The 18,536-nt window shown below is 41.4% G+C and overlaps 3 non-coding genes across 3 annotated transcripts; all 3 read left to right on the forward strand.

Annotated features, from left to right (window-relative positions):
* Positions 1-7,161: 7,161 nt before the first annotated feature.
* On the forward strand, positions 7,162-7,233 carry TRNAH-GUG (transfer RNA histidin (anticodon GUG)). Its single transcript has one exon. It is a non-coding gene; the product is annotated as a tRNA-His (tRNA).
* A 1,499-nt stretch (positions 7,234-8,732) lies between these two features.
* On the forward strand, positions 8,733-8,814 carry TRNAS-AGA (transfer RNA serine (anticodon AGA)). The gene has a single exon. It is a non-coding gene; the product is annotated as a tRNA-Ser (tRNA).
* Positions 8,815-11,674: 2,860 nt separating this feature from the next.
* On the forward strand, positions 11,675-11,756 carry TRNAS-AGA (transfer RNA serine (anticodon AGA)). Its single transcript has one exon. It is a non-coding gene; the product is annotated as a tRNA-Ser (tRNA).
* Positions 11,757-18,536: the final 6,780 nt, after the last annotated feature.

An 18,536-nucleotide genomic window follows, 5' to 3' on the forward strand; every position in this document is an offset into this window, starting at 1 on the left:
AGAATCTTTTTAACATCGGCTACAATTTCAGAAGTTAACCTTTAGTATTTCTTCCATGTCAGTTTTATAAATAGGTGGCTTATTTTGGTGTCACTATTGCCATATCACATATTTATTATCGCTCCCCCTTTCATATCTTTGCTATAACTCTCGTCCTTCATTAGCGCTGGTGCAAACGCTTCAAATTATTATACCCTGGCTCTCTCGGTCATACCTGTGCATGCACTTGAAACTTACTTTACCAATAAAAGAAGCAAATAGAGAAATAAAATAAAAGTGCTAGCTGGATTAGGCAAACACACTTCATAAAACTGCATTTTCTTTTCTATTCTCCCCCGTGTTACAAGCTTAACTGCTCCCTGTGTAATTTCTCTTAACCTGCTGTTCCTGGAAGAGAATTTCATCTACAAGCTCTTTCTGTGTTTTTTCCTAGTCTTTTCTTTCCCTTTTCTTAGATTTGTAACTGTTCCTTTACGTGCTCTATTTAGGCGCCATTAATCTCATTTGAGCTCCTTGTACCTGCTGCTGTTTTCTCCACACCTCATACTGTCTTTTCCCTCTTTCTCTCTTTCTCTGCGGTTGGTGGCTACTTTCCAAAGCGTCTGATGCCCCAATGTTCCTTCGTCTTGTTGTCAGACGTGAATTTGAAAAGCAACAAAATTAACAAGCCTTTACCACTCACACATGGGACAAGTTTATACTTTAATTCAATGAGCTAAGAAAAGTGTGTTGTGGGGCCCCTACGAGCCATGGTGCTTGCTTCATCATAATTAGGCATGCAGTCATTAGCCACAGCTCTGATTATGGGTCACTGAGGTCAGTTTCAATAATTCCTCAAAAACCTAACCATGCAGTCCCCCCTAACTGTGTAGTTATCTTGCTTTACTGCTGTTTGTGTGATTAGCTGGGAGGAGCTCACGGCAGCATCCTCCCAATAAAAGTGTAGATGGACCGTTCCTTAACTCTTTCTTGCTTCACATACAGATGGCTTGAGGAGGTACAGGGGAGATGCAGGTCTAATAAACAGAATAGAATATCTGCGCCAGGTGTGTTTCTCTGCATTGGTGTCCCATCACAGGCCCACCAGTGTATGTGTGATCTTTGACTCCTGCCAGTTCACAAGCAGGCGGCCAGGAAACGGTTTCAGCCTATCAACCACTGAGGAGATAAAGCCTTTGTATAAGGAATGAGGAAGCAATGAACACATTCAGCCTATCACAGGAGTAGCCCTGAGTGGTCCGAATTATAATTTCTTCATGTCACTGTACGTTATTGAGCCCAAGTAGCTCGCCGTGATCGTATAGTGGTTAGTACTCTGCGTTGTGGCCGCAGCAACCTCTGTTCGAATCCGAGTCACGGCATTGTGGTTGGCAATGTCACGGCAGTTGGGTTTTTCCTTTACAGAATTCCCAAATGTACCAGTTGTTTTTGTAAAATGTCTATTAAAAACAGATCCTTTTCAATATTTAAACGATCTAACAACAAATTATTTAAACACACATGATTATAAGATGTAGGTATACTGTACTTACTGACATAAATTATCGTTCTTGAACATATTTGCGGGTAAGGGGAGCGGAGCTCTCCCCCAGGCCAATCAGAATGCAGATGAATGCAGTTGCAGTTGAGTGACCTGTGTTGTGGCTGTCTACAGGGAATGCACATATGTAGCTGTCTCGCAGCCCAATCCAGACGTCAATCGAAGACAGGTTTCAATGCAAATAGAGCAGTAAGTGCAGAGAAATGCTCACTCTCTAAAAATGGCATTTATACAATAGTAAGATTAAATCCAACTTCACCAGTAGATAGGATTTATCAATAAATAAATAAAGCTTCTCCTCTCTGATATGGAATTACCCCCCAAAAAGTATAAGGGAATACCCAATGCTAACCTATGAGAGGGGCAGACCTCACAGTAGTGAAAAATGTAATAGACTGTTTGATACTACTAGGACATACAAACTACCACAGTACATGTCTTACCTTTTACTTACATAGCATGATGCCCCTAGGACTACCTAGGGCCTACCTTCGGGGTTACTGATATGTAATAAAATTGGAGTTTAAGGCTTGGCAAGTAGTTTTAAATGCCAAGTCGAAGTGGCAGTACACTGCAGCACAGGCACTGCAGTAGCAGGCTTGAGACAGGTTTGAAATGCTATTTCTTTGGGCGGCACAATCAGTCCCTGGGTATATGGTATACCACTTTACAAGGGGCTTTCAAGTAAATTAAATCTGTCAGTCAGGTATACTCCAATTATACACATGATTAGGGAAGAAGCACGTGCACTTCAGCACTGATTAGTAGCGATAAAGTGATCAGAGTCCTAAGGCCAACAAAAAGATACAGCAAAATGCGGAGGTGAAAAGCAATAAGGTGGGGTTGGGACCACCTTAAGAATGCAAGGTCTAACAAAAACGAACTAAGGATAACATGAGTAAAATATCAGGTTTCTCTACAGCATTTGGTGAGACAAGTGGGCCTTCTTTTATCTTCCATAAATGCAATCCTTCCCGGACCCCTTTATTATATAGCTCTTCAAGGAAAAAATATAAGCAGTTACAAAGGAGCCTCAAATACTCAAAGATGGTAGACTTCTGTAATATGGGACATATACTAAAAGCAGCACGAAAACAGAGTGCAATAGGGTCCAAAAAACTTGAGTGACCCATGAGAGTATGCATGCAAGCCTATGGTATTCCAAACTAGAGATATACGCATGCAATTTTTGTTTTTAGGAGAGAATGTGCCTGCTGAAAAAAACCTTATTTTTAAAAAGTGCATTGCAGAATATCAGGAATTTGCTGTGGGACACCTTGAAAACTTGCATACAGATTATGTGCACACACCTTGCAGTCAGTTGTTGTGGCCGAGTGGTTAAGGCGATGGACTAGAAATCCATTGGGGTCTCCCCGCGCAGGTTCGAATCCTGCCGACAAGGAGAATCTTTTTAACATCGGCTACAATTTCAGAAGTTAACCTTTAGTATTTCTTCCATGTCAGTCTTATAAATAGGTGGCTTATTTTGGTGTCACTATTGCCATATCACATATTTATTATCGCTCCCCCTTTCATATCTTTGCTATAACTCTCGTCCTTCATTAGTGCTGGTGCAAACGCTTCAAATTATTATACCCTGGCTCTCTCGGTCATACCTGTGCATGCACTTGAAACTTACTTTACCAATAAAAGAAGCAAATAGAGAAATAAAATAAAAGTGCTAGCTGGATTAGGCAAACACACTTCATAAAACTGCATTTTCTTTTCTATTCTCCCCCGTGTTACAAGCTTAACTGCTCCCTGTGTAATTTCTCTTAACCTGCTGTTCCTGGAAGAGAATTTCATCAACAAGCTCTTTCTGTGTTTTTTCCTAGTCTTTTCTTAGATTTATAACTGTTCCTTTACGTGCTCTATTTAGGCGCCATTAATCTCATTTGAGCTCCTTGTACCTGCTGCTGTTTTCTCCACACCTCATACTGTCTTTTCCCTCTTTCTCTCTTTCTCTGCGGTTGGTGGCCACTTTCCAAAGCGTCTGATGCCCCAATGTTCCTTCGTCTTGTTGTCAGACGTGAATTTGAAAAGCAACAAAATTAACACGCCTTTACCACTCACACATGGCAGAAGTTTATACTTTAATTCAATGAGCTAAGAAAAGTGTGTTGTGGGGCCCCTACGAGCCATGGTGCTTGCTTCATCATAATTAGGCATGCAGTCATTAGCCACAGCTCTGATTATGGGTCACTGAGGTCAGTTTCAATAATTCCTCAAAAACCTAACCATGCAGTCCCCCCTAACTGTGTAGTTATCTTGCTTTACTGCTGTTTGTGTGATTAGCTGGGAGGAGCTCACGGCAGCATCCTCCCAGTAAAAGTGTAGATGGACCGTTCCTTAACTCTTTCTTGCTTCACATACAGATGGCTTGAGGAGGTACAGGGGAGATGCAGGTCTAATAAACAGAATAGAATATCTGCGCCAGGTGTGTTTCTCTGCATTGGTGTCCCATCACAGGCCCACCAGTGTATGTGTGATCTTTGACTCCTGCCAGTTCACAAGCAGGAGGCCAGGAAACGGTTTCAGCCTATCAACCACTGAGGAGATAAAGCCTTTGTATAAGGAATGAGGAAGCAATGAACACATTCAGCCTATCACAGGAGTAGCCCTGAGTGTTCCGAATTATAATTTCTTCATGTCACTGTACGTTATTGAGCCCAAGTAGCTCGCCGTGATCGTATAGTGGTTAGTACTCTGCGTTGTGGCCGCAGCAACCTCTGTTCGAATCCGAGTCACGGCATTGTGGTTGGCAATGTCACGGCAGTTGGGTTTTTCCTTTACAGAATTCCCAAATGTACCAGTTGTTTTTGTAAAATGTCTATTAAAAACAGATCCTTTTCAATATTTAAACGATCTAACAACAAATTATTTAAACACACATGATTATAAGATGTAGGTATACTGTACTTACTGACATAAATTATCGTTCTTGAACATATTTGCGGTAAGGGGAGCGGAGCTCTCCCCCAGGCCAATCAGAATGCAGATGAATGCAGTTGCAGTTGAGTGACCTGTGTTGTGGCTGTCTACAGGGAATGCACATATGTAGCTGTCTCGCAGCCCAATCCAGACGTCAATCGAAGACAGGTTTCAATGCAAATAGAGCAGTAAGTGCAGAGAAATGCTCACTCTCTAAAAATGGCATTTATACAATAGTAAGATTAAATCCAACCTCACCAGTAGATAGGATTTATCAATAAATAAATAAAGCTTCTCCTCTCTGATATGGAATTACCCCCCAAAAAGTATAAGGGAATACCCAATGCTAACCTATGAGAGGGGCAGACCTCACAGTAGTGAAACATGTAATAGACTGTTTGATACTACTAGGACATACAAACTACCACAGTACATGTCTTACCTTTTACTTACATAGCATGATGCCCCTAGGACTACCTAGGGCCTACCTTAGGGGTTACTGATATGTAATAAAATTGGAGTTTAAGGCTTGGCAAGTAGTTTTAAATGCCAAGTCGAAGTGGCAGTACACTGCAGCACAGGCACTGCAGTAGCAGGCTTGAGACAGGTTTGAAATGCTATTTCTTTGGGCGGCACAATCAGTCCCTGGGTATATGGTATACCACTTTACAAGGGGCTTTCAAGTAAATTAAATCTGTCAGTCAGGTATACTCCAATTATACACATGATTAGGGAAGAAGCACGTGCACTTCAGCACTGATTAGTAGCGATAAAGTGATCAGAGTCCTAAGGCCAACAAAAAGATACAGCAAAATGCGGAGGTGAAAAGCAATAAGGTGGGGTTGGGACCACCTTAAGAATGCAAGGTCTAACAAAAACGAACTAAGGATATCATGAGTAAAACATCAGGTTTCTCTACAGCATTTGGTGAGACAAGTGGGCCTTCTTTTATCTTCCATAAATGCAATCCTTCCCGGACCCCTTTATTATATAGCTCTTCAAGGAAAAAATATAAAGCACTTACAAAGGAGCCTCAAATACTCAAAGATGGTAGACTTCTTTAATATGGGACATATACTAAAAGCAGCACGAAAACAGAGTGCAATAGGGTCCAAAAAACTTGAGTGACCCATGAGAGTATGCATGCAAGCCTATGGTATTCCAAACTAGAGATAAACGCATGCAATTTTTGTTTTTAGGAGAGAATGTGCCTGCTGAAAAAAACATTATTTTTAAAAAGTGTATTGCAGAATATCAGGAATTTGCTGTGGGACACCTTGAAAACTTGCATACAGATTATGTGCACACGCCTTACAGTCAGTTGTTTTGGCCGAGTGGTTAAGGCGATGGACTAGAAATCCATTGGGGTCTCCCCGCGCAGGTTCGAATCCTGCCGACAACGAGAATCTTTTTAACATCGGCTACAATTTCAGAAGTTAACCTTTAGTTTTTCTTCCATGTCAGTTTTATAAATAGGTGGCTTATTTTGGTGTCACTATTGCCATATCACATATTTATTATCGCTCCCCCTTTCATATCTTTGCTATAACTCTCGTCCTTCATTAGCGCTGGTGCAAACGCTTCAAATTATTATACCCTGGCTCTCTCGGTCATACCTGTGCATGCACTTGAAACTTACTTTACCAATAAAAGAAGCAAATAGAGAAATAAAATAAAAGTGCTAGCTGGATTAGGCAAACACACTTCATAAAACTGCATTTTCTTTTCTATTCTCCCCGTGTTACAAGCTTAACTGCTCCCTGTGTAATTTCTCTTAACCTGCTGTTCCTGGAAGAGTATTTCATCTACAAGCTCTTTCTGTGTTTTTTCCTAGTCTTTTCTTTCCCTTTTCTTAGATTTGTAACTGTTCCTTTACGTGCTCTATTTAGGCGCCATTAATCTCATTTGAGCTCCTTGTACCTGCTGCTGTTTTCTCCACACCTCATACTGTCTTTTCCCTCTTTCTCTCTTTCTCTGCGGTTGGTGGCTACTTTCCAAAGCGTCTGATGCCCCAATGTTCCTTCGTCTTGTTGTCAGACGTGAATTTGAAAAGCAACAAAATTAACAAGCCTTTACCACTCACACATGGCAGAAGTTTATACTTTAATTCAATGAGCTAAGAAAAGTGTGTTGTTGGGCCCCTACGAGCCATGGTGCTTGCTTCATCATAATTAGGCATGCAGTAATTAGCCACAGCTCTGATTATGGGTCACTGAGGTCAGTTTCAATAATTCCTCAAAAACCTAACCATGCAGTCCCCCCTAACTGTGTAGTTATCTTGCTTTACTGCTGTTTGTGTGATTAGCTGGGAGGAGCTCACGGCAGCATCCTCCCAATAAAAGTGTAGATGGACCGTTCCTTAACTCTTTCTTGCTTCACATACAGATGGCTTGAGGAGGTACAGGGGAGATGCAGGTCTAATAAACAGAATAGAATATCTGCGCCAGGTGTGTTTCTCTGCATTGGTGTCCCATCATAGGCCCACCAGTGTATTTGTGATCTTTGACTCCTGCCAGTTCACAAGCAGGCGGCCAGGAAACGGTTTCAGCCTATCAACCACTGAGGAGATAAAGCCTTTGTATAAGGAATGAGGAAGCAATGAACACATTCAGCCTATCACAGGAGTAGCCCTGAGTGTTCCGAATTATAATTTCTTCATGTCACTATACGTTATTGAGCCGAAGTAGCTCGCCGTGATCGTATAGTGGTTAGTACTCTGCGTTGTGGCCGCCGCAACCTCGGTTCGAATCCGAGTCACGGCATTGTGGTTGGCAATGTCACGGCAGTTGGGTTTTTCTTTTACAGAATTCCCAAATGTACCAGTTGTTTTTGTAAAATGTCTATTAAAAACAGATCCTTTTCAATATTTAAACGATCTAACAACAAATTATTTAAACACACATGATTATAAGATGTAGGTATACTGTACTTACTGACATAAATTATCGTTCTTGAACATGTTTGCGGTAAGGGGAGCGGAGCTCTCCCCCAGGCCAATCAGAATGCAGATGAATGCAGTTGCAGTTGAGTGACCTGTGTTGTGGCTGTCTACAGGGAATGCACATATGTAGCTGTCTCGCAGCCCAATCCAGACGTCAATCGAAGACAGGTTTCAATGCAAATAGAGCAGTAAGTGCAGAGAAATGCTCACTCTCTAAAAATGGCATTTATACAATAGTAAGATTAAATCCAACCTCACCAGTAGATAGGATTTATCAATAAATAAATAAAGCTTCTCCTCTCTGATATGGAATTACCCCCCAAAAAGTATAAGGGAATACCCAATGCTAACCTATGAGAGGGGCAGACCTCACAGTAGTGAAAAATGTAATAGACTGTTTGATACTCCTAGGACATACAAACTACCACAGTACATGTCTTACCTTTTACTTACATAGCATGATGCCCCTAGGACTACCTAGGGCCTAACTTAGGGGTTAGTGATATGTAATAAAATTGGAGTTTAAGGCTTGGCAAGTAGTTTTAAATGCCAAGTCGAAGTGGCAGTACACTGCAGCACAGGCACTGCAGTAGCAGGCTTGAGACAGGTTTGAAATGCTATTTCTTTGGGCGGCACAATCAGTCCCTGGGTATATGGTATACCACTTTACAAGGGGCTTTCAAGTAAATTAAATCTGTCAGTCAGGTATACTCCAATTATACACATGATTAGGGAAGAAGCACGTGCACTTCAGCACTGATTAGTAGCGATAAAGTGATCAGAGTCCTAAGGCCAACAAAAAGATACAGCAAAATGCGGAGGTGAAAAGCAATAAGGTGGGGTTGGGACCACCTTAAGAATGCAAGGTCTAACAAAAACGAACTAAGGATAACATGAGTAAAACATCAGGTTTCTCTACAGCATTTGGTGAGACAAGTGGGCCTTCTTTTATCTTCCATAAATGCAATCCTTCCCGGACCCCTTTATTATATAGCTCTTCAAGGAAAAAATATAAAGCACTTACAAAGGAGCCTCAAATACTCAAAGATGGTAGACTTCTTTAATATGGGACATATACTAAAAGCAGCACGAAAACAGAGTGCAATAGGGTCCAAAAAACTTGAGTGACCCATGAGAGTATGCATGCAAGCCTATGGTATTCCAAACTAGAGATATACGCATGCAATTTTTGTTTTTAGGAGAGAATGTGCCTGCTGAAAAAAACCTTATTTTTAAAAAGTGCATTGCAGAATATCAGGAATTTGCTGTGGGACACCTTGAAAACTTGCATACAGATTATGTGCACACACCTTGCAGTCAGTTGTTGTGGCCGAGTGGTTAAGGCGATGGACTAGAAATCCATTGGGGTCTCCCCGCGCAGGTTCGAAACCTGCCGACAACGAGAATCTTTTTAACATCGGCTACAATTTCAGAAGTTAACCTTTAGTATTTCTTCCATGTCAGTTTTATAAATAGGTGGCTTATTTTGGTGTCACTATTGCCATATCACATATTTATTATCGCTCCCCCTTTCATATCTTTGCTATAACTCTCGTCCTTCATTAGCGCTGGTGCAAACGCTTCAAATTATTATACCCTGGCTCTCTCGGTCATACCTGTGCATGCACTTGAAACTTACTTTACCAATAAAAGAAGCAAATAGAGAAATAAAATAAAAGTGCTAGCTGGATTAGGCAAACACACTTCATAAAACTGCATTTTCTTTTCTATTCTCCCCCGTGTTACAAGCTTAACTGCTCCCTGTGTAATTTCTCTTAACCTGCTGTTCCTGGAAGAGAATTTCATCTACAAGCTCTTTCTGTGTTTTTTCCTAGTCTTTTCTTTCCCTTTTCTTAGATTTGTAACTGTTCCTTTACGTGCTCTATTTAGGCGCCATTAATCTCATTTGAGCTCCTTGTACCTGCTGCTGTTTTCTCCACACCTCATACTGTCTTTTCCCTCTTTCTCTCTTTCTCTGCGGTTGGTGGCTACTTTCCAAAGCGTCTGATGCCCCAATGTTCCTTCGTCTTGTTGTCAGACGTGAATTTGAAAAGCAACAAAATTAACAAGCCTTTACCACTCACACATGGCAGAAGTTTAAACTTTAATTCAATGAGCTAAGAAAAGTGTGTTGTGGGGCCCCTACGAGCCATGGTGCTTGCTTCATCATAATTAGGCATGCAGTCATTAGCCACAGCTCTGATTATGGGTCACTGAGGTCAGTTTCAATAATTCCTCAAAAACCTAACCATGCAGTCCCCCCTAACTGTGTAGTTATCTTGCTTTACTGCTGTTTGTGTGATTAGCTGGGAGGAGCTCACGGCAGCATCCTCCCAATAAAAGTGTAGATGGACCGTTCCTTAACTCTTTCTTGCTTCACATACAGATGGCTTGAGGAGGTACAGGGGAGATGCAGGTCTAATAAACAGAATAGAATATCTGCGCCAGGTGTGTTTCTCTGCATTGGTGTCCCATCACAGGCCCACCAGTGTATGTGTGATCTTTGACTCCTGCCAGTTCACAAGCAGGCGGCCAGGAAACGGTTTCAGCCTATCAACCACTGAGGAGATAAAGCCTTTGTATAAGGAATGAGGAAGCAATGAACACATTCAGCCTATCACAGGAGTAGCCCTGAGTGTTCCGAATTAAAATTTCTTCATGTCATTGTACGTTATTGAGCCCAAGTAGCTCGCCTTGATCGTATAGTGGTTAGTACTCTGCGTTGTGGCTGCAGCAACCTCGGTTCGAATCCGAGTCACGGCATTGTGGTTGGCAATGTCACGGCAGTTGGGTTTTTCCTTTACAGAATTCCCAAATGTACCAGTTGTTTTTGTAAAATGTCTATTAAAAACAGATCCTTTTCAATATTTAAACGATCTAACAACAAATTATTTAAACACACATGATTATAAGATGTAGGCATACTGTACTTACTGACATAAATTATCGTTCTTGAACATATTTGCGGTAAGGGGAGCGGAGCTCTCCCCCAGGCCAATCAGAATGCAGATGAATGCAGTTGCAGTTGAGTGACCTGTGTTGTGGCTGTCTACAGGGAATGCACATATGTAGCTGTCTCGCAGCCCAATCCAGACGTCAATCGAAGACAGGTTTCAATGCAAATAGAGCAGTAAGTGCAGAGAAATGCTCACTCTCTAAAAATGGCATTTATACAATAGTAAGATTAAATCCAACCTCACCAGTAGATAGGATTTATCAATAAATAAATAAAGCTTCTCCTCTCTGATATGGAATTACCCCCCAAAAAGTATAAGGGAATACCCAATGCTAACCTATGAGAGGGGCAGACCTCACAGTAGTGAAAAATGTAATAGACTGTTTGATACTACTAGGACATACAAACTACCACAGTACATGTCTTACCTTTTACTTACATAGCATGATGCCCCTAGGACTACCTAGGGCCTACCTTAGGGGTTACTGATATGTAATAAAATTGGAGTTTAAGGCTTGGCAAGTAGTTTTAAATGCCAAGTCGAAGTGGCAGTACACTGCAGCACAGGCACTGCAGTACCAGGCTTGAGACAGGTTTGAAATGCTATTTCTTTGGGCGGCACAATCAGTCCCTGGGTATATGGTATACCACTTTACAAGGGGCTTTCAAGTAAATTAAATCTGTCAGTCAGGTATACTCCAATTATACACATGATTAGGGAAGAAGCACGTGCACTTCAGCACTGATTAGTAGTGATAAAGTGATCAGAGTCCTAAGGCCAACAAAAAGATACAGCAAAATGCGGAGGTGAAAAGCAATAAGGTGGGGTTGGGACCACCTTAAGAATGCAAGGTCTAACAAAAACGAACTAAGGATAACATGAGTAAAACATCAGGTTTCTCTACAGCATTTGGTGAGACAAGTGGGCCTTCTTTTATCTTCCATAAATGCAATCTTTCCCGGACCCCTTTATTATATAGCTCTTCAAGGAAAAAATATAAAGCACTTACAAAGGAGCCTCAAATACTCAAAGATGGTAGACTTCTTTAATATGGGACATATACTAAAAGCAGCACGAAAACAGAGTGCAATAGGGTCCAAAAAACTTGAGTGACCCATGAGAGTATGCATGCAAGCCTATGGTATTCCAAACTAGAGATATACGCATGCAATTTTTGTTTTTAGGAGAGAATGTGCCTGCTGAAAAAAACCTTATTTTTTAAAAGTGCATTGCAGAATATCAGGAATTTGCTGTGGGACACCTTGAAGACTTGCATACAGATTATGTGCACACACCTTGCAGTCAGTTGTTGTGGCCGAGTGGTTAAGGCGATGGACTAGAAATCCATTGGGGTCTCCCCGCGCAGGTTCGAATCCTGCCGACAACGAGAATCTTTTTAACATCGGCTACAATTTCAGAAGTTAACCTTTAGTATTTCTTCCATGTCAGTTTTATAAATAGGTGGCTTATTTTGGTGTCACTATTGCCATATCACATATTTATTATCGCTCCCCCTTTCATATCTTTGCTATAACTCTCGTCCTTCCTTAGCGCTGGTGCAAACGCTTCAAATTATTATACCCTGGCTCTCTCGGTCATACCTGTGCATGCACTTGAAACTTACTTTACCAATAAAAGAAGCAAATAGAGAAATAAAATAAAAGTGCTAGCTGGATTAGGCAAACACACTTCATAAAACTGCATTTTCTTTTCTATTCTCCCCCGTGTTACAAGCTTAACTGCTCCCTGTGTAATTTCTCTTAACCTGCTGTTCCTGGAAGAGAATTTCATCTACAAGCTCTTTCTGTGTTTTTTCCTAGTCTTTTCTTTCCCTTTTCTTAGATTTGTAACTGTTCCTTTACGTGCTCTATTTAGGCGCCATTAATCTCATTTGAGCTCCTTGTACCTGCTGCTGTTTTCTCCACACCTCATACTGTCTTTTCCCTCTTTCTCTCTTTCTCTGCGGTTGGTGGCTACTTTCCAAAGCGTCTGATGCCCCAATGTTCCTTCGTCTTGTTGTCAGACGTGAATTTGAAAAGCAACAAAATTAACAAGCCTTTACCACTCACACATGGGACAAGTTTATACTTTAATTCAATGAGCTAAGAAAAGTGTGTTGTGGGGCCCCTACGAGCCATGGTGCTTGCTTCATCATAATTAGGCATGCAGTCATTAGCCACAGCTCTGATTATGGGTCACTGAGGTCAGTTTCAATAATTCCTCAAAAACCTAACCATGCAGTCCCCCCTAACTGTGTAGTTATCTTGCTTTACTGCTGTTTGTGTGATTAGCTGGGAGGAGCTCACGGCAGCATCCTCCCAATAAAAGTGTAGATGGACCGTTCCTTAACTCTTTCTTGCTTCACATACAGATGGCTTGAGGAGGTACAGGGGAGATGCAGGTCTAATAAACAGAATAGAATATCTGCGCCAGGTGTGTTTCTCTGCATTGGTGTCCCATCACAGGCCCACCAGTGTATGTGTGATCTTTGACTCCTGCCAGTTCACAAGCAGGCGGCCAGGAAACGGTTTCAGCCTATCAACCACTGAGGAGATAAAGCCTTTGTATAAGGAATGAGGAAGCAATGAACACATTCAGCCTATCACAGGAGTAGCCCTGAGTGGTCCGAATTATAATTTCTTCATGTCACTGTACGTTATTGAGCCCAAGTAGCTCGCCGTGATCGTATAGTGGTTAGTACTCTGCGTTGTGGCCGCAGCAACCTCTGTTCGAATCCGAGTCACGGCATTGTGGTTGGCAATGTCACGGCAGTTGGGTTTTTCCTTTACAGAATTCCCAAATGTACCAGTTGTTTTTGTAAAATGTCTATTAAAAACAGATCCTTTTCAATATTTAAACGATCTAACAACAAATTATTTAAACACACATGATTATAAGATGTAGGTATACTGTACTTACTGACATAAATTATCGTTCTTGAACATATTTGCGGGTAAGGGGAGCGGAGCTCTCCCCCAGGCCAATCAGAATGCAGATGAATGCAGTTGCAGTTGAGTGACCTGTGTTGTGGCTGTCTACAGGGAATGCACATATGTAGCTGTCTCGCAGCCCAATCCAGACGTCAATCGAAGACAGGTTTCAATGCAAATAGAGCAGTAAGTGCAGAGAAATGCTCACTCTCTAAAAATGGCATTTATACAATAGTAAGATTAAATCCAACTTCACCAGTAGATAGGATTTATCAATAAATAAATAAAGCTTCTCCTCTCTGATATGGAATTACCCCCCAAAAAGTATAAGGGAATACCCAATGCTAACCTATGAGAGGGGCAGACCTCACAGTAGTGAAAAATGTAATAGACTGTTTGATACTACTAGGACATACAAACTACCACAGTACATGTCTTACCTTTTACTTACATAGCATGATGCCCCTAGGACTACCTAGGGCCTACCTTCGGGGTTACTGATATGTAATAACATTGGAGTTTAAGGCTTGGCAAGTAGTTTTAAATGCCAAGTCGAAGTGGCAGTACACTGCAGCACAGGCACTGCAGTAGCAGGCTTGAGACAGGTTTGAAATGCTATTTCTTTGGGCGGCACAATCAGTCCCTGGGTATATGGTATACCACTTTACAAGGGGCTTTCAAGTAAATTAAATCTGTCAGTCAGGTATACTCCAATTATACACATGATTAGGGAAGAAGCACGTGCACTTCAGCACTGATTAGTAGCGATAAAGTGATCAGAGTCCTAAGGCCAACAAAAAGATACAGCAAAATGCGGAGGTGAAAAGCAATAAGGTGGGGTTGGGACCACCTTAAGAATGCAAGGTCTAACAAAAACGAACTAAGGATAACATGAGTAAAATATCAGGTTTCTCTACAGCATTTGGTGAGACAAGTGGGCCTTCTTTTATCTTCCATAAATGCAATCCTTCCCGGACCCCTTTATTATATAGCTCTTCAAGGAAAAAATATAAGCAGTTACAAAGGAGCCTCAAATACTCAAAGATGGTAGACTTCTGTAATATGGGACATATACTAAAAGCAGCACGAAAACAGAGTGCAATAGGGTCCAAAAAACTTGAGTGACCCATGAGAGTATGCATGCAAGCCTATGGTATTCCAAACTAGAGATATACGCATGCAATTTTTGTTTTTAGGAGAGAATGTGCCTGCTGAAAAAAACCTTATTTTTAAAAAGTGCATTGCAGAATATCAGGAATTTGCTGTGGGACACCTTGAAAACTTGCATACAGATTATGTGCACACACCTTGCAGTCAGTTGTTGTGGCCGAGTGGTTAAGGCGATGGACTAGAAATCCATTGGGGTCTCCCCGCGCAGGTTCGAATCCTGCCGACAAGGAGAATCTTTTTAACATCGGCTACAATTTCAGAAGTTAACCTTTAGTATTTCTTCCATGTCAGTCTTATAAATAGGTGGCTTATTTTGGTGTCACTATTGCCATATCACATATTTATTATCGCTCCCCCTTTCATATCTTTGCTATAACTCTCGTCCTTCATTAGCGCTGGTGCAAACGCTTCAAATTATTATACCCTGGCTCTCTCGGTCATACCTGTGCATGCACTTGAAACTTACTTTACCAATAAAAGAAGCAAATAGAGAAATAAAATAAAAGTGCTAGCTGGATTAGGCAAACACACTTCATAAAACTGCATTTTCTTTTCTATTCTCCCCCGTGTTACAAGCTTAACTGCTCCCTGTGTAATTTCTCTTAACCTGCTGTTCCTGGAAGAGAATTTCATCAACAAGCTCTTTCTGTGTTTTTTCCTAGTCTTTTCTTAGATTTATAACTGTTCCTTTACGTGCTCTATTTAGGCGCCATTAATCTCATTTGAGCTCCTTGTACCTGCTGCTGTTTTCTCCACACCTCATACTGTCTTTTCCCTCTTTCTCTCTTTCTCTGCGGTTGGTGGCTACTTTCCAAAGCGTCTGATGCCCCAATGTTCCTTCGTCTTGTTGTCAGACGTGAATTTGAAAAGCAACAAAATTAACACGCCTTTACCACTCACACATGGCAGAAGTTTATACTTTAATTCAATGAGCTAAGAAAAGTGTGTTGTGGGGCCCCTACGAGCCATGGTGCTTGCTTCATCATAATTAGGCATGCAGTCATTAGCCACAGCTCTGATTATGGGTCACTGAGGTCAGTTTCAATAATTCCTCAAAAACCTAACCATGCAGTCCCCCCTAACTGTGTAGTTATCTTGCTTTACTGCTGTTTGTGTGATTAGCTGGGAGGAGCTCACGGCAGCATCCTCCCAATAAAAGTGTAGATGGACCGTTCCTTAACTCTTTCTTGCTTCACATACAGATGGCTTGAGGAGGTACAGGGGAGATGCAGGTCTAATAAACAGAATAGAATATCTGCGCCAGGTGTGTTTCTCTGCATTGGTGTCCCATCACAGGCCCACCAGTGTATGTGTGATCTTTGACTCCTGCCAGTTCACAAGCAGGAGGCCAGGAAACGGTTTCAGCCTATCAACCACTGAGGAGATAAAGCCTTTGTATAAGGAATGAGGAAGCAATGAACACATTCAGCCTATCACAGGAGTAGCCCTGAGTGTTCCGAATTATAATTTCTTCATGTCACTGTACGTTATTGAGCCCAAGTAGCTCGCCGTGATCGTATAGTGGTTAGTACTCTGCGTTGTGGCCGCAGCAACCTCTGTTCGAATCCGAGTCACGGCATTGTGGTTGGCAATGTCACGGCAGTTGGGTTTTTCCTTTACAGAATTCCCAAATGTACCAGTTGTTTTTGTAAAATGTCTATTAAAAACAGATCCTTTTCAATATTTAAACGATCTAACAACAAATTATTTAAACACACATGATTATAAGATGTAGGTATACTGTACTTACTGACATAAATTATCGTTCTTGAACATATTTGCGGTAAGGGGAGCGGAGCTCTCCCCCAGGCCAATCAGAATGCAGATGAATGCAGTTGCAGTTGAGTGACCTGTGTTGTGGCTGTCTACAGGGAATGCACATATGTAGCTGTCTCGCAGCCCAATCCAGACGTCAATCGAAGACAGGTTTCAATGCAAATAGAGCAGTAAGTGCAGAGAAATGCTCACTCTCTAAAAATGGCATTTATACAATAGTAAGATTAAATCCAACCTCACCAGTAGATAGGATTTATCAATAAATAAATAAAGCTTCTCCTCTCTGATATGGAATTACCCCCCAAAAAGTATAAGGGAATACCCAATGCTAACCTATGAGAGGGGCAGACCTCACAGTAGTGAAACATGTAATAGACTGTTTGATACTACTAGGACATACAAACTACCACAGTACATGTCTTACCTTTTACTTACATAGCATGATGCCCCTAGGACTACCTAGGGCCTACCTTAGGGGTTACTGATATGTAATAAAATTGGAGTTTAAGGCTTGGCAAGTAGTTTTAAATGCCAAGTCGAAGTGGCAGTACACTGCAGCACAGGCACTGCAGTAGCAGGCTTGAGACAGGTTTGAAATGCTATTTCTTTGGGCGGCACAATCAGTCCCTGGGTATATGGTATACCACTTTACAAGGGGCTTTCAAGTAAATTAAATCTGTCAGTCAGGTATACTCCAATTATACACATGATTAGGGAAGAAGCACGTGCACTTCAGCACTGATTAGTAGCGATAAAGTGATCAGAGTCCTAAGGCCAACAAAAAGATACAGCAAAATGCGGAGGTGAAAAGCAATAAGGTGGGGTTGGGACCACCTTAAGAATGCAAGGTCTAACAAAAACGAACTAAGGATATCATGAGTAAAACATCAGGTTTCTCTACAGCATTTGGTGAGACAAGTGGGCCTTCTTTTATCTTCCATAAATGCAATCCTTCCCGGACCCCTTTATTATATAGCTCTTCAAGGAAAAAATATAAAGCACTTACAAAGGAGCCTCAAATACTCAAAGATGGTAGACTTCTTTAATATGGGACATATACTAAAAGCAGCACGAAAACAGAGTGCAATAGGGTCCAAAAAACTTGAGTGACCCATGAGAGTATGCATGCAAGCCTATGGTATTCCAAACTAGAGATAAACGCATGCAATTTTTGGTTTTTAGGAGAGAATGTGCCTGCTGAAAAAAACATTATTTTTAAAAAGTGCATTGCAGAATATCAGGAATTTGCTGTGGGACACCTTGAAAACTTGCATACAGATTATGTGCACACGCCTTACAGTCAGTTGTTTTGGCCGAGTGGTTAAGGCGATGGACTAGAAATCCATTGGGGTCTCCCCGCGCAGGTTCGAATCCTGCCGACAACGAGAATCTTTTTAACATCGGCTACAATTTCAGAAGTTAACCTTTAGTTTTTCTTCCATGTCAGTTTTATAAATAGGTGGCTTATTTTGGTGTCACTATTGCCATATCACATATTTATTATCGCTCCCCCTTTCATATCTTTGCTATAACTCTCGTCCTTCATTAGCGCTGGTGCAAACGCTTCAAATTATTATACCCTGGCTCTCTCGGTCATACCTGTGCATGCACTTGAAACTTACTTTACCAATAAAAGAAGCAAATAGAGAAATAAAATAAAAGTGCTAGCTGGATTAGGCAAACACACTTCATAAAACTGCATTTTCTTTTCTATTCTCCCCGTGTTACAAGCTTAACTGCTCCCTGTGTAATTTCTCTTAACCTGCTGTTCCTGGAAGAGTATTTCATCTACAAGCTCTTTCTGTGTTTTTTCCTAGTCTTTTCTTTCCCTTTTCTTAGATTTGTAACTGTTCCTTTACGTGCTCTATTTAGGCGCCATTAATCTCATTTGAGCTCCTTGTACCTGCTGCTGTTTTCTCCACACCTCATACTGTCTTTTCCCTCTTTCTCTCTTTCTCTGCGGTTGGTGGCTACTTTCCAAAGCGTCTGATGCCCCAATGTTCCTTCGTCTTGTTGTCAGACGTGAATTTGAAAAGCAACAAAATTAACAAGCCTTTACCACTCACACATGGCAGAAGTTTATACTTTAATTCAATGAGCTAAGAAAAGTGTGTTGTTGGGCCCCTACGAGCCATGGTGCTTGCTTCATCATAATTAGGCATGCAGTAATTAGCCACAGCTCTGATTATGGGTCACTGAGGTCAGTTTCAATAATTCCTCAAAAACCTAACCATGCAGTCCCCCCTAACTGTGTAGTTATCTTGCTTTACTGCTGTTTGTGTGATTAGCTG

Source organism: Lissotriton vulgaris, unplaced genomic scaffold (genome assembly GCF_964263255.1).
Source record: "Lissotriton vulgaris unplaced genomic scaffold, aLisVul1.2 SCAFFOLD_301, whole genome shotgun sequence".
Classification (NCBI taxonomy): Eukaryota; Metazoa; Chordata; class Amphibia; order Caudata; family Salamandridae; genus Lissotriton; species Lissotriton vulgaris.